The sequence below is a fragment of the Typopeltis vanoorti genome, chromosome 25 (genome assembly GCF_054136105.1).
Source record: "Typopeltis vanoorti isolate ZY-2024b chromosome 25, IOZ_Tvanoo_1.0, whole genome shotgun sequence".
NCBI lineage: Eukaryota > Metazoa > Arthropoda > Arachnida > Uropygi > Thelyphonidae > Typopeltis > Typopeltis vanoorti.
The window spans coordinates 76,927,958-76,941,179 of NC_143573.1; the positions used below are offsets into that span (position 1 = coordinate 76,927,958).

At 36.5% G+C, this 13,222-nt stretch overlaps 1 protein-coding gene across 1 annotated transcript in view; it reads left to right on the top strand.

The window, feature by feature from the left end:
- The first annotated feature begins 789 nt into the window (after positions 1-789).
- LOC150092863 (RING finger protein 141-like) overlaps positions 790-13,222 on the top strand; it is a 161,639-nt gene continuing 149,206 nt past the window's right edge. The window contains exon 1 of the mRNA XM_090414583.1: positions 790-859. The gene's annotated coding sequence lies outside the window, so the exon portion shown is untranslated. The remainder of the gene's footprint in view (positions 860-13,222) is intronic.

The window sequence follows — 13,222 nt, forward strand, 5'->3', positions numbered from 1 at the left end:
TTAAGTGGGATTCGTTTATTAAGATGATGTCTGGGTTATATCTTTGTGCAAACTCTTGGAGTTCCAGAATCTTGTTTTTAAGTCCATTAGCATTCCAAGCAATGATCTGTAGGGAAACTGGAGTGCTTTTATTTTTATACATTTATGAGAGCTACTAGGATGGATTGGGTTTCTTGCAGAAATCTTTTTCTGGAGTCCGATGATATATTATGCTGCACGCTTAAGTAACGGTACACCCTGTGTGATAGCCGGAATAAGAATAGCTGCGCTGTAGCCCATGCATGTCGTACGAGGTAACTAAAATGGATACCCAGGGAGGGTAATGGATGGCAGTGCTGTAGCCAATGAAGTTTTAACTGAGGCTCGGCTATTGCTGTTACCCTTCTGCCATGACAGATCTTATAGCTTTATATTCCCCCCATCCATACATTTTCTTCTACAGATAACGGAGAATATGAAAAGCATTCTTACTTCACCCATCTAGCCAAAAAAAAAATAAATAAATAAATAAAATAATAATAATAAAATAAATAAAACAAGAAAATAAAAAATAAGTAAAAGTATGCTGGAAAAGTTCAGCCGTTTGTGGTATAAACCTAAAAATTAGTTTGAGTACCATTTTGATTTGTTATCTAATCTAATTCGTGGGAAGAATGAATCAGGCAATTTAAAAATATATTCCCTTTACCTCACACGTTAAAAAAAAAAAAAAGTGATTGATTATTTCAAGAACAAGTGAACTAAAACTACCTTCTTTATACCTTGTTTATATTCAAGAGCGTTGTAAGAGTTGCGCCTGCGTACCGATTTGTTGACAGTTACCGTAGTCACCTGCTTTTGTGTAACTAGTTTATAAAACGTAAGTTTTAGCATTTTATCTTTGTATTATCTAGTCGTGAGACATTTAAAAATTGCTTGATGTTTGTTTGAAATGTCCAAATTCACACCTCTACAGCTTGAAAATGCATAGCTTTGTTCATCAGGATGATTAACTAGTGTAAATCTAAATGGGGATAATAAAATATGTCACGAGGATTACATGTTGATTAAGTTGATCAGTTCTGCTGCGTGCTGAAACCTTTGGAATGAGGATTACAAATTTTCAGAGAGCGGCTTACTTGCAAGGCCGAAGTGTGTGTGTGTTGGGAGAGAGTTGGTGGTGTAGAGTTTTTAAATATCACGAATTTCAATATTCATAAATAGAAATATAGTGTGCGTTTATACGCACACATACATACATAGATCACATGCATGTGTATATATGCATTTTTTAGAAATGGATTTTAAAGATGACAGAAGATACTGCCGTATAATATAAATTACGCTTTTTTTTGTTGTTTCATCTCGGTATCCTTTATTGAAAAGAAAAATGATGCCACAATTATTAATCATTATTGATTCTTTTGATTTAAAAAATAATAATGAAAAAAAATGGAAATTTGTCGGGTAAAGTACCAAAAGAGTTACAGGGTGTTCGGGATAAATTTGACATATTTATAATTAATTATATTTTTCCGTAAGTTACATGTATTAACACACACTTCTCTTCATTTAAAAGTTTGGACCCTTCTTCATTCATATACAAGATGTCAGAAAGGATGGATAGCTGGAACCCACCTGAATCATGGAAGAGAATAACTTGTATCATGTTGATTCGTGCCCACCATCAAAATAAGGATATTACGACTGCTGCCCAATGCTCCCTGAATACAGTAAAAACAATCAGGCATGAACTAGAGACTCGCAATGGTGACTACGAGGATGTAGCAAGAAGAAAGATCCCTAGCAGACGATCTGATTGCGTTCGTACAGCAGAATTCCTTGCAAATCTGCAGGAACAGGTGTTGAAGAACCCTGGCATTGGAATTCGGGCTTTGTTCGTGGAGTTGCTAACTGTAGTCAAGCCCTGGATAACAAGGGTAGCCAATGGTAGGCCGTATGTATGGCAGCAGGATTCGGCCCCTTGCCACACCTCTGGGAAAAGTCAAAAATGGTTGTCTGAAAATTTCTACGACTTCACCAGTCCAAATGTTTGGCCTCCAAACTCCCCAGACCTTAACCCCATGGATTATTTTGTATGGGGCGCAGTTGAAAAAGACACCAATCGCACTTCCAGTAATACAAAAGCCCAGTTAATGGATAAAATTAAAACAGTTTTTGCGGCCCTTCCCAGGGAGACTGTAGCATCAGCTTGTTCGAGGTTCCGAAGCAGAATTGAAGCTGTGATCGATGCTAATGGTGGTTATTTTGAGTAAATCTTGTTGATAGTATTGTAATTAACTCTGCCTGTAATGTTTTTTTGTCAATTCATTAAATTTAATAGATACAAAGAAGATTTTCTTTTTCCTTACGAAACTGTCAAATTTATCCCGAACACCCTGTAAACTTTCCAGCTGGCCTAACTTGCAGTCTTAGCATAGGTATAGCAGGATTGTGTATGCAAAATCTGGCGATGACATTTGTTTGAATGGTATGCTGTTCATGTGATATAACTCAAAAACTACATAGTGTGTGTGGAAGATAAGTTTTTGAAAACTGTTGCCTTGAACACTTGATACTATATTCATCACATGCTAAATAAGTAAACAGAAAAGTTTTTTTGCTGGTCTAGTTGACCATGTGGATAGCATCTTCCCCATTCTTCAACCAAAAAGTTCTGAATTTGAATCCCATTGGATTCAAATTCAATGGGATTCATTGGAATTTCATTCAATGGGATTCAATGGAAGACAATTTTCATTACTCACCATGAGATTATCACCTTACTTATTTGAGGCCTAAATTATCTAGTATTAAAACTGGTAAGTTAAGTAAACAACTGAGAAAAATATATAGAGAAGTATTAAGTGAACAAGTTTCAAAATAGATATGTAAGGCAACATAAATGTAACTAAATTCGTATGGATAATGTATGTGCAAATAGACATTATTGGTAAAAAATTTTTGCTGGTTTCACAGACATCTTTAGTACAAAAAAATGAAACAGAATAACATATAATCATTAAAAAAAATGTTACTAAGTCTTTTCAAGGAAACGGTGATCATTTAATTCCTAGATTCAAAAGAATTGCCTCTTTTCATTATGAGGAATATAAAATATGCATTGTTTGATGACCTTGCCATCTCTTCTAAGCACAGGATCTTTTGGAAGGACATAGGAATAGATTTCTTATGGATTGACTTTATAAAGAAAGCTGAGAAGCATTATTAAATCCTTATGGATTTGCCAATAACCTACATCTCCCTTCCAGAAAATACTATTTCTCCAATCTTCTAATTTTTCCTAAATGTTTTTATTTTTATTTATTTATTCATTTATTATTATTATTTTTTTGATTGTAGGAATTAACTGACTGTTATCTTTTTACAGCTTTAGTGGCACATGGCTGAATTTTTTCTGTTATTTTTGAATGTGTCCACGTGATTAGCCTAGTGGCTGTGCGCTTCACAACCATATGCCTGGGGAAGGAGTGTCCTAGGTTCGATTCCCGTCGGTGACGTGAGTTGCTGAAGGATCTTCCTTAACCTTAGCCAGTATTGGGCAGGACAGTAGGGTTTTTTCCCCAGTTTATCCTGGAGTTTTTCATCCCGCAAAACAGGCAAACCAGCCTTGAGAACTCAACACTACGGACATAGGATACACGGGGGCATAGGGCTGACCACCTTATCCTGTGAATGGTTTGAGATCCGATGATTAATAAACCCTCGACACTGCAAGGTAAAAGAGGGAAAAGGAAAATGAGATGAGATGTTTGCACGTTATTCTGTTCTGTTTTTTTTTAATATTGAAGATGATTTGGAAAAATGGGTGAAAATTTTATATTAGTAAATGTTTACTTCATGAACGGTATCCATACTAATTTGGTTATAAGTAATCAAGAACATCAGACAGTTTTGTAAGCACAGCCAGCTGTCATTAAATGATCTTTCTGTATTTTTAATGTGAATCTCACTGATGAATGGGTGAAAACCTACCATACATGAGTGCATTGGCTAAGGGTTAAATAATGTTTTAATACTGCTCTAGAATACTAGACATGGAATTTTTCCAAGCTACTTCAGGTCTCCAGTAAGCTGAACGGTGGTCTCTCGCTGGCAGTGAAGTTTATCTACCACCTAAAGGCAATCTCAGGCATCTGTGCACAGAGTAGGATTTGCACTCACAGTCAGTCAGTTTTATAGTGGACATTCTATCCTCTTGACAACCAGGTTGGCACTGTGTGTAACGTAAGTGTAGTTGCCTGTGTGTGCATGTGACAACCACTAGATTGCCAGAAACAAGACCATTATATGTTTAGTTCTATTTGTTGTCTAGAGAAACTTTTCCTAAACTTTCTTCAACTGTTTTTAAAATCAGGCTATTGTTGGTGCAGTAGATTTTTTTTTTTTTCCCTTCAAAAAACCAGGGATTTTAATCTCCAAACACAGATGACTGTGGAACTCGTCCTCTTTCACCCTTTCAGACATCAACCCAGTCAGAAACATAAGATGGTGGCAGTTGTCTGCCATTCTCTCTTATACTCATAAATTGGTAGCCAATAAACTACACTACTGGTAATAAATATTAGTAGAGCGTGACTGCCAACTGATTTTCAGAAAGTTAGGGCTAAGGTGTTGCCTTTTCCCTTTGGAAATAAAAGACATTAGAGAATTTCTTTTATATATTGTTATTATTTTCCTTGGTGATCTCCATTGAGTCAGAGACTCATTGTGTGAAGCCCATACTAACTGTTATTCACACAATACTTATCATGCTTCACTTTGAACTCATGCACCAAAAGCTCACAACCACTTCTGCCAACTCATTCCACTTATTCACCACGCTCCAAGCAAAAAATCTAGTCACCTCCTTGCTAACCACACTCTTGCACAATTTCCAGAGTTAATCCTTTGTATTCTTACTTTCTGCCATGTATTGAAAACTGTCTTCTTCTTTATCAGTTCTGTAAAATCCCTTAAATAACTTATCCCTCTCTTCCACCTATCAACTAGCCTTTGTAATCCACATACTTTCAATCTGTCATAATAGAGAATGTTGAGAACAGATTCCACATGATGCATTCATATCACTTGTCTCAGGATCCTCTTCACCATCTCCTCATCCTCCAAGGAATCCAGATGACTAGATCTGTGCACAGTAATCCATATTATTATTATTATTATTATTATTAAACAAGACCTCATGGAGTCAAAGACTCATCTAGGAGGTCCTTTTATCTCACACACATCTCATCATACCGGGTCTTAAACACATTCAAACTCCTTGCAGACACCACACTCTCAGGCAAGGCATTCCAATCATTCACAACTCTGCACGAAAAAAACCTGCCTCTCACTCCCCTACTCACACCCTCTTTATACAGTTTCCAGGCATGACCTCTGGTTGTATATGTATGTGTATATACATAGATATACACATACATATGTATATGTATGTGTATATCTATGTATATAGGATGTTAGTTCAGTGTTTCAACTATAAAGCCATGCACTTGGGCCAGAATAGGTAGAACCAGGCATATGGTATTAGTGGAATTCATTATTGGAGGTATCAAGGCATCTTGATAGTGTTCATGAATAGAGAACTGAAGTTTGGGGGACACATCATAAAAGTTATAAAGATTACTCAAAAAAATTGTTGCCATAATTATAGGACACTGAAGAGTGATGTGAAGATGGTAGAAAAAAGACAGAGGATGACTAAGCAGGGTGGATTGATGAAGTAAGTTGTGTTTTAAGATATCATTAGTAATATTGGAAATGGAAAGTTTTTCACTTGGTTATACTATAAATTAACAATGTCAAGAAATTATATTCTTGGTTTAATCCTTCATCCAAGCGTAAGCAAACAATAAACAACAAACACCAAGAATATAATTTCTTGGTATCTTTAATTTATATAATTTATAGTATAACCAAGTGAAAAGCTTTCAGAGTCTATCTCTAATCCACAGTATTTTAATAAGGTGGGACACCTTTTGACTACTTGTATATGGGAAATATATAACTGCATTACTTCAACTTGGTATCTCTTTTGGGTCTTTCTATTTTGCTAATGGATCTACTTGTCTGTCCGTAGTAGGATAATTTACAGGAATATGGGACCTCGTACATGCCAGGTAGCATCAGAGGTCAGAGATGAAAGGGAAGGTAACCTAGACAAGAACAAGCCTGTAGGATTCCCATACCTTATGTCAAAGGCATCTCTGAATGTCTTTCAAAATTTATGAAGAAATATAAATTGGCTAGCTACAAACCAGTCAATCAGATCTACAATTGGTTACCTTCTCCTAAAGACAAACTCTCACCTCTGATGCTACCTGGCATGTACGAGGTCCCACGTTCCTTTAAATTGTCTTGCTATCGACAGACAGGTAGATCCATTAGCTAACACATTTTGGAACATCAAGACCATACCTGTCTTATCAAACTGCAGAAATCTGGCCTCGCACAACATGGAATTGAAAATCCAAAACTATAGGATCCATTAGAAAAAGACCAAACTTCTATATAGATCTCTATATAAACATGAACGTTTATATAAAGAAAGTGCTGGAGCTCTATGTCACAGACCCAGTTTGAACCGTAATGACATTCTTACTATCCCTAAAGTCTGGGAAATTGTCATCCTAAATTGTGTAAAATAATTTATATATGTTATCTCATTTTAATGTAATCTTTTTTTTTTCTCTCCAGATATATTTTAATTTAATTCTATAACACGCTCCTACTGCATGCATAGAGGGATTCCATTGTAAGCATGTGCCCTAACTATATGTGATTCCTAGTATTGTTTGGATTAACTGTACTGACGATGTCCTGTGATACTGAGGATGAAATATTTACCTATTAAAAAATCTTGTGTATGTTTAGTCATATTATTATTGAGGAGCTCATGTAATCAAGACTTACTTTGGGAGGCCCATTGTAAACATTACAAAGTCTGTCATACCATTCCTTAAACTCATTTGCTGTTTGTGTTCTCACTACACTATCAGGCAATGAAAAAGCTGCTGCTGCTCATCCTCTTACCATTTCCATTCATAACTTCCAGTGATTGCTCCTTGTCATTGCTCTTTCCTCATGTTCTACCTTATGAAAAAGCTACCAGTGTCAACCCTATAACTATCTTTCACCAATTTAAATGTCTCAGTCATATCACCTCTCCCTCTATCCACCAAACTCTGCAGTTTGCATACCCTCAGTCTATCCTCATAGCTAACATTGTACAGTCAGGATGTAATTTTTTGTTATCCTCCTTTGCACTCTCTTCAAGGTTAATTTATCCTTTTCATATCTCAGCCCCCAAATATGAGCACAGTACTGCAGATATAGTCTGATCAGGGCTTTATACAATGGAATCACCTCTGCTGTGTCTGGTATCCATCCTTCTCAGTATTGTAGCAGTCCTCTAGGTTATCTTCACCACCTTTGTGATATGTCCCCTAAACTTCATTTCTATCAGTCATCACCCCAAGGTGCCTAACTTCATCTAGAATAGTTTCTCTAACAGTGTATGCCCCTCTGTGTGGGGCACCTGTTCATGGTGGAGGGGACCTCCCAGTGATGGTACTGGCCCTTTTCATTCTTACTCTTTCTCTTTGCTTTTCTTCCCGTATTCTTTGCTCTACTTCTCCTGAATCTTTTCCACTATCCTTTTTCCAGACCACCATCACTGGGAACCAACGCCCTGCCACTGTGTTTGCTGTGCGGTGAGACCCGTGGACATCCAGAAAGGGGGATCCTGGTAGTCTTGCACTACTTTGGCCTCTGCTTCGCCAAGATGGGCGGTCTTGGATGGCCTAGCCAGGATCAACCGGCTAGTGCGCTTGCCTGCAAGGGTCAGCGGTGTTGCAGTAAGTCTTTCACCCCATGGTCTGGGGTCGGGATCCTAGACCCACTGCAGTGCCAGTATAGCGTCCAGGGTAGCCCTGCCGTTCCACTCCTGAGCACAGTCTTTCCTTGCCAGATAGTGGGCGTCCATGTGTAGCTCCGTGGTGGGTGGGGAGCTCTGGCTCCGAACTAAAAACTCCTTAAATATGAATCCTTCATCCTGAAACTTTTTGGGGATCCTAACAAAGTCCCAACCAAGTACTGATACTGTATCTATAGTTTGAAACAGAAGCAAGAAACAAAAGATATTGGATGCTTATTCAAATCCTCTTGCAGGGCTACCACATCTGCACTATTACTGATAATCCTTCCCAGCTTCGCATCATCTGCAAACAACTGAATATCCCCTTGCAATCCACTGGCAATGTCATTGATATAAAGGTTCAACAATATAGGTCCTAATACTGAGCCCTGTGGGACCCCACTTGTAACCTTCTGTCTCCTTGAAACTGCTCCACCATACACAACTCTCTGATACCTATCAGACAGCCAATCCTGAATCCAGTTGACCAATCTGACATCTAGACCCATGTGTTGCAACTTAAATATCAGCTTATCATGTGGCACCCTGTCAAATGCCTTTGCTAAGTCTAAGAAAATTGCAGTATATGAATCTAATGTTCTTGTAACTTTATTATAAAAGGCTAGCATATTGCTAAAACAAGAGCGCCCTTTCACAAATCCATGTTGACTCTCACAGATAACATTACCCTCATCTTCCCAGTGCTGTATATGGTCCCTCACTACTTTCTCCAAGATCTTAACAACTACTGATGACACACAGACTGGTCTATAATTAGACACTTCCAGTCTGTTACCACCCTTATGCAATGGCACTATCTTACCTCCCTTCCATTCCCTGGGCACCTTTGCCGAAGCCATACTTTCATTGAAAAGCCAGGTTAAAGGCACTGTCAGTTCCCTAGCACATTCTCTCAAAACTCGTGGTGAAATACCATCCAGTCCCAAAGCTTTATTGACATCCAGAGTTCTCAGTATCTGAAACACACTCTCCTCCTGTACCTCTAAACCTTGAACCTGACCTATCCCTCTAGCATTAAAACTGACTCCTCCAGGATGAAATACTCCAATAAAGTGGTCATTGAACAATTCCACTATATACCTCTGCATCAGTCACTCTATTCCCATTTTTATCCCACAATATCATTCTTCAACAGTCATTTCTCCTCCTACTGGCCACATAGCTAAAAAATTCCCTAGGATATTCTTTGGATCTTAGGGCCATTCTCCTCTCATATTCCAGTTTCGCTTTCCTTACCACACTAGTCACTCTTCTGGCCTGTGTCTTATATTCTTCACGCATCCTCTCTTCACCTGTCTCCTTATATCTCTTCCATAGCCTCTTTTTCACATGCAGTTCCTGTTTAATATTGTTTGTCATCCACTTTACTCCAAATTGTGTCCTCTTCTTCACTCGTGGTATACAACTTACCATTGCTACAAATTATATAACATTAAACCTGAAATTAAACACTGGCACTCTAGTCAACGTACAAAGAGAAGGGAGGAGTCTTGCCAGACTCTGCATAGGTTACAGTCACCTTACGCATTCACATTTACTGAGAGTTGATGACCCTCCCATATGTGAAAAATGCAACACACACATCTCACTATTCATCATATTCTGGTAGATTGTCAAAAATTTACACGAGAGAGAGAGGAATGAAATTTTCACCTATCTAACCAAGCCATATACACTCAGAGAAATGCTAACAGACTCAGGCAAATTGCATGATGTTTTTAATTTTTTAGAAAGAATTAATTTGTACAAACACATTTGACTATAAATTTGCTTATATGTAAATACTGTTTTGCTTAACTTAACTTTTTATACATGCACATTATTCATTAGATTAAATCTGACAATTATGTATTGCTGTAGGCTTTGATCTTGTATATTTGTACCACCCTGCTGTAATTTCGTTAATATGTAAATACCATAATGCTAATCTTAAATTTTATGCATATAAATGCTGCATAATAATTCCTTTCTGACTCTTTAAATATTAGTATAATAATGGTCGTTGTAATATGTAATATATATGTAGATACTGTAATATATGTAAATACTGCTTTCTTTGACTTGTTTTGTATATACATATGTTAACCTGTATTGATATCTATATGTTATATATATCTATATGTACTGTTATCTATATGTTATATATCTATATGTACTGTTATCTATATGTTATATATCTATATGTACTATTATATATAATTGTATCACCCTGCTGTAATTTCATTAATATGTAAATACCATAATGCTAAACTTAAATTTTATGCATATATGCTGTATAATAATTTCTTTCTGACTCTTTAAGTATTAGTACAATAATGTTTGTTGTAATCTTAGTATATGTAGATACTGCTTTCCTTGACTTGTTTTGTATATACATATGTTAACCTGTACTGTTATCTACTTATGTACTGCTGAAATCTCTGCAGAAATTTTGTTTATATGTAGATATGGCATTGCTTAACATACATTTTGTGTATGCATCTTATTTACAACTTTATTTTTCTAATAATCATATAGTGCTGCAGGACACTTGTCTATTTGTCTACCTTCTAGTAATTCTGTTTATATGTATTGCTAAATTCCGTTTATACTACATTGTTAAATTTAATTTTCATCCATGCATACTATGTAATAATCCCTTTTTGCCTATTTTTGTACTTCTATAAAAGCTTCTATTATAATTTTACATATATGTAGATACTGCACTCCTTGGCTTAGTGTTTTGTATTTTATGTATTAACTTATATTGTTAATTATTTTTGCACTACTGTAATAACCTCTGACCTTGTGTGTTGCTGTGCCCTCTGCAGCAGTTCTGTTTATCTATAGATAAACAGAACTGCTTTGTGGAACTTGATTCTTGAACAGACATATTGTTTTCAATTTTCTGTAAATGCTGATGTTGTAACCTTTGGTATGGACAGTATGACCATTGTAGTTTTTGTGCCAAATAAACTATAAAAACCAAACCAAACCAAATCCAACAGAGTATGCAGCCTCCCATTGATAGATCCTGCACTTCAAGACCGATATGCTCTCTAATTTTTGGCGGTCTGTGTATGTGCATGAAAATCATTTTGTGCACAAGTTTTTAGTTTCATACTCAGTGTGTGCTATTGCCTGTGCTCATAATAGTGAAAGTCGCAAGCCACAAACTTATAATTTGATGTGCTTAAAATTAGTGATGACATCTTTGTTGAAAGATCTTGTATGTTTCATGATAAAATATTTTTATAAGAGCAACGTAAATGCTTACTCCTTCAGCTCCTTAAATACTGCATATTATTATTATTATTATTCGTGACACCTCCAAGGAGTCTGAAGACTCATCGTGGGAGGACACCCACTCTACAACTGTCTCCACCACTACACTGAACCTCTGCTACCAATCAACGCCATCTACTGCCCACCACCACCACAACTAGTATTTTTGTCTGTAAATTGTGTGTGTTTTTAAAAAGTGTGTGTGAAGGGCTGACTTGTCTGTATGCGGGATGAAAAACCCGAGAAAAAACCCTGCTACCTCCATATGAGATCGGCTAACTCACCTTCGATTGAAAAAGTCCACATAAAGATTCCTCCCATCACGACGAGAATCAAACTTAGGCCTATTTCAGTCGTAGGGCTCAATGTACCATCGTTCTTCCAATTGTGCTATGGAGGTGCTATATGCATGCAGTTTATCCAAAATTACATAAAGTTCTAGAATAAGAATTCTGTTTTTAATTTGCTTAAATTCACATAACTACAAAAATCCATCTGTTTGCACAAGTTCGAGTGACTGTAGATATTAACCAAAAATATGCCTCTGCAACTTGCAGATGTCAGCATTAGGTTATCAACATGGTGCAGGTGAAAAGTAACTAATTAGAGTAATATTGGAGTGGAGACATTGAAAAAAATTACTAAATAATATAAGTGACAAGTATGATTTATCATATAATTCATTTCTATAGTATATTCAAAAATTGACTGTAAATGAGAAATTCTGAAAATTTTGTGCATTCAGTTTCTAAGCATGTGCACTCCCTTTTTGACCAGTTTGCATGTGTACAGCTTAGAGAGAATGTTGTTCAAGACATTACATTAATTCCAGATCCTGAATTAAATTGATATCCCCATTCATTGCTCATCTGTTCAACTTATTCAAATCCTGAAGGGCTACCACATCAGAATTATTTCTACTAATCCTTCCCAGCTTCATTTCATATGCAAACAACTGAATATCTCCCTCTCTCTCTCTACATTCCATTGACGGTGTCATGGATATAAAGGTTAAACAATACAGGTTCTAGTACTGAGTCTTGAAGAACTTTTAACCTTTTGCTTTCTTATCAGACATCCAATTCTCAGTCTAATTCACTAACCTGATATCTGTATCCATATGCTGTAACTTTGATATCAGCTTATTATGTGCTACCCTGTTAAATGGCATTTTAAAATAATAATAATAAAAAGCTGTATATTACATGATGGATAGTGGACAGATTCCTCTATTCAAATTTCACCTCCAGGGCTCTGTACTATTCCATACTCTTCCTTCAGTACATAAATGATTTTCTCTTGCAAACTTTATCTGTCTTTACTAATGACGGTATTTTATTATTGCTGATTTTCATACCATTTAGTATGAAAATCAGCAATAATGGCACTTGATTAAAAACTGGAGACTACAGATATGAGAGTTTGAGAAAGATTAGTGGAGTGAACATATGGCAACAATGGCAGAATTATGTGGAAAACGAAGATATTATGAAGGAATTTGGCATAGTTAACATTCAGCAGTATGTAAGCAGAGCTAATCTCAGGTGATATGGTCAAGAAAAATGGGAGAGGAAAGGATAGCAAAACAAATGCTTTTTTTTTTTTTTGCTAGTTTGGCAGGAAAAAGACTAGGATCTAGATGGATTGATAAATACAAGACAGTGTATTTGGAGATAATTGTCGATTGGAAGTTAGTGATGGTACAGATGTAAACTTTTCATGTAGTACTACCATAATATCCTGTTACATCCTCTGAGGACACATAACAAGAATTTGATGAGGATTATTATTATCTGACACCTCCAAGGAATTCAAGTACTCCTTATGACAGAGCACTTTACACATTCACTGTCCACACTTCTTAATCCTCTGTTTTCAACACTGCCACCATCTGCTGACCATTTTGTATCTCTAAACTTCATGTGTTCTCTTGGCTGATTTCCTTGTATTGAACTTTTGATGAAAAAGCTGGGAGGGGAGAGAGAATCCTGCTAACTCCTTGGCTAACTCACCTTCAATTGA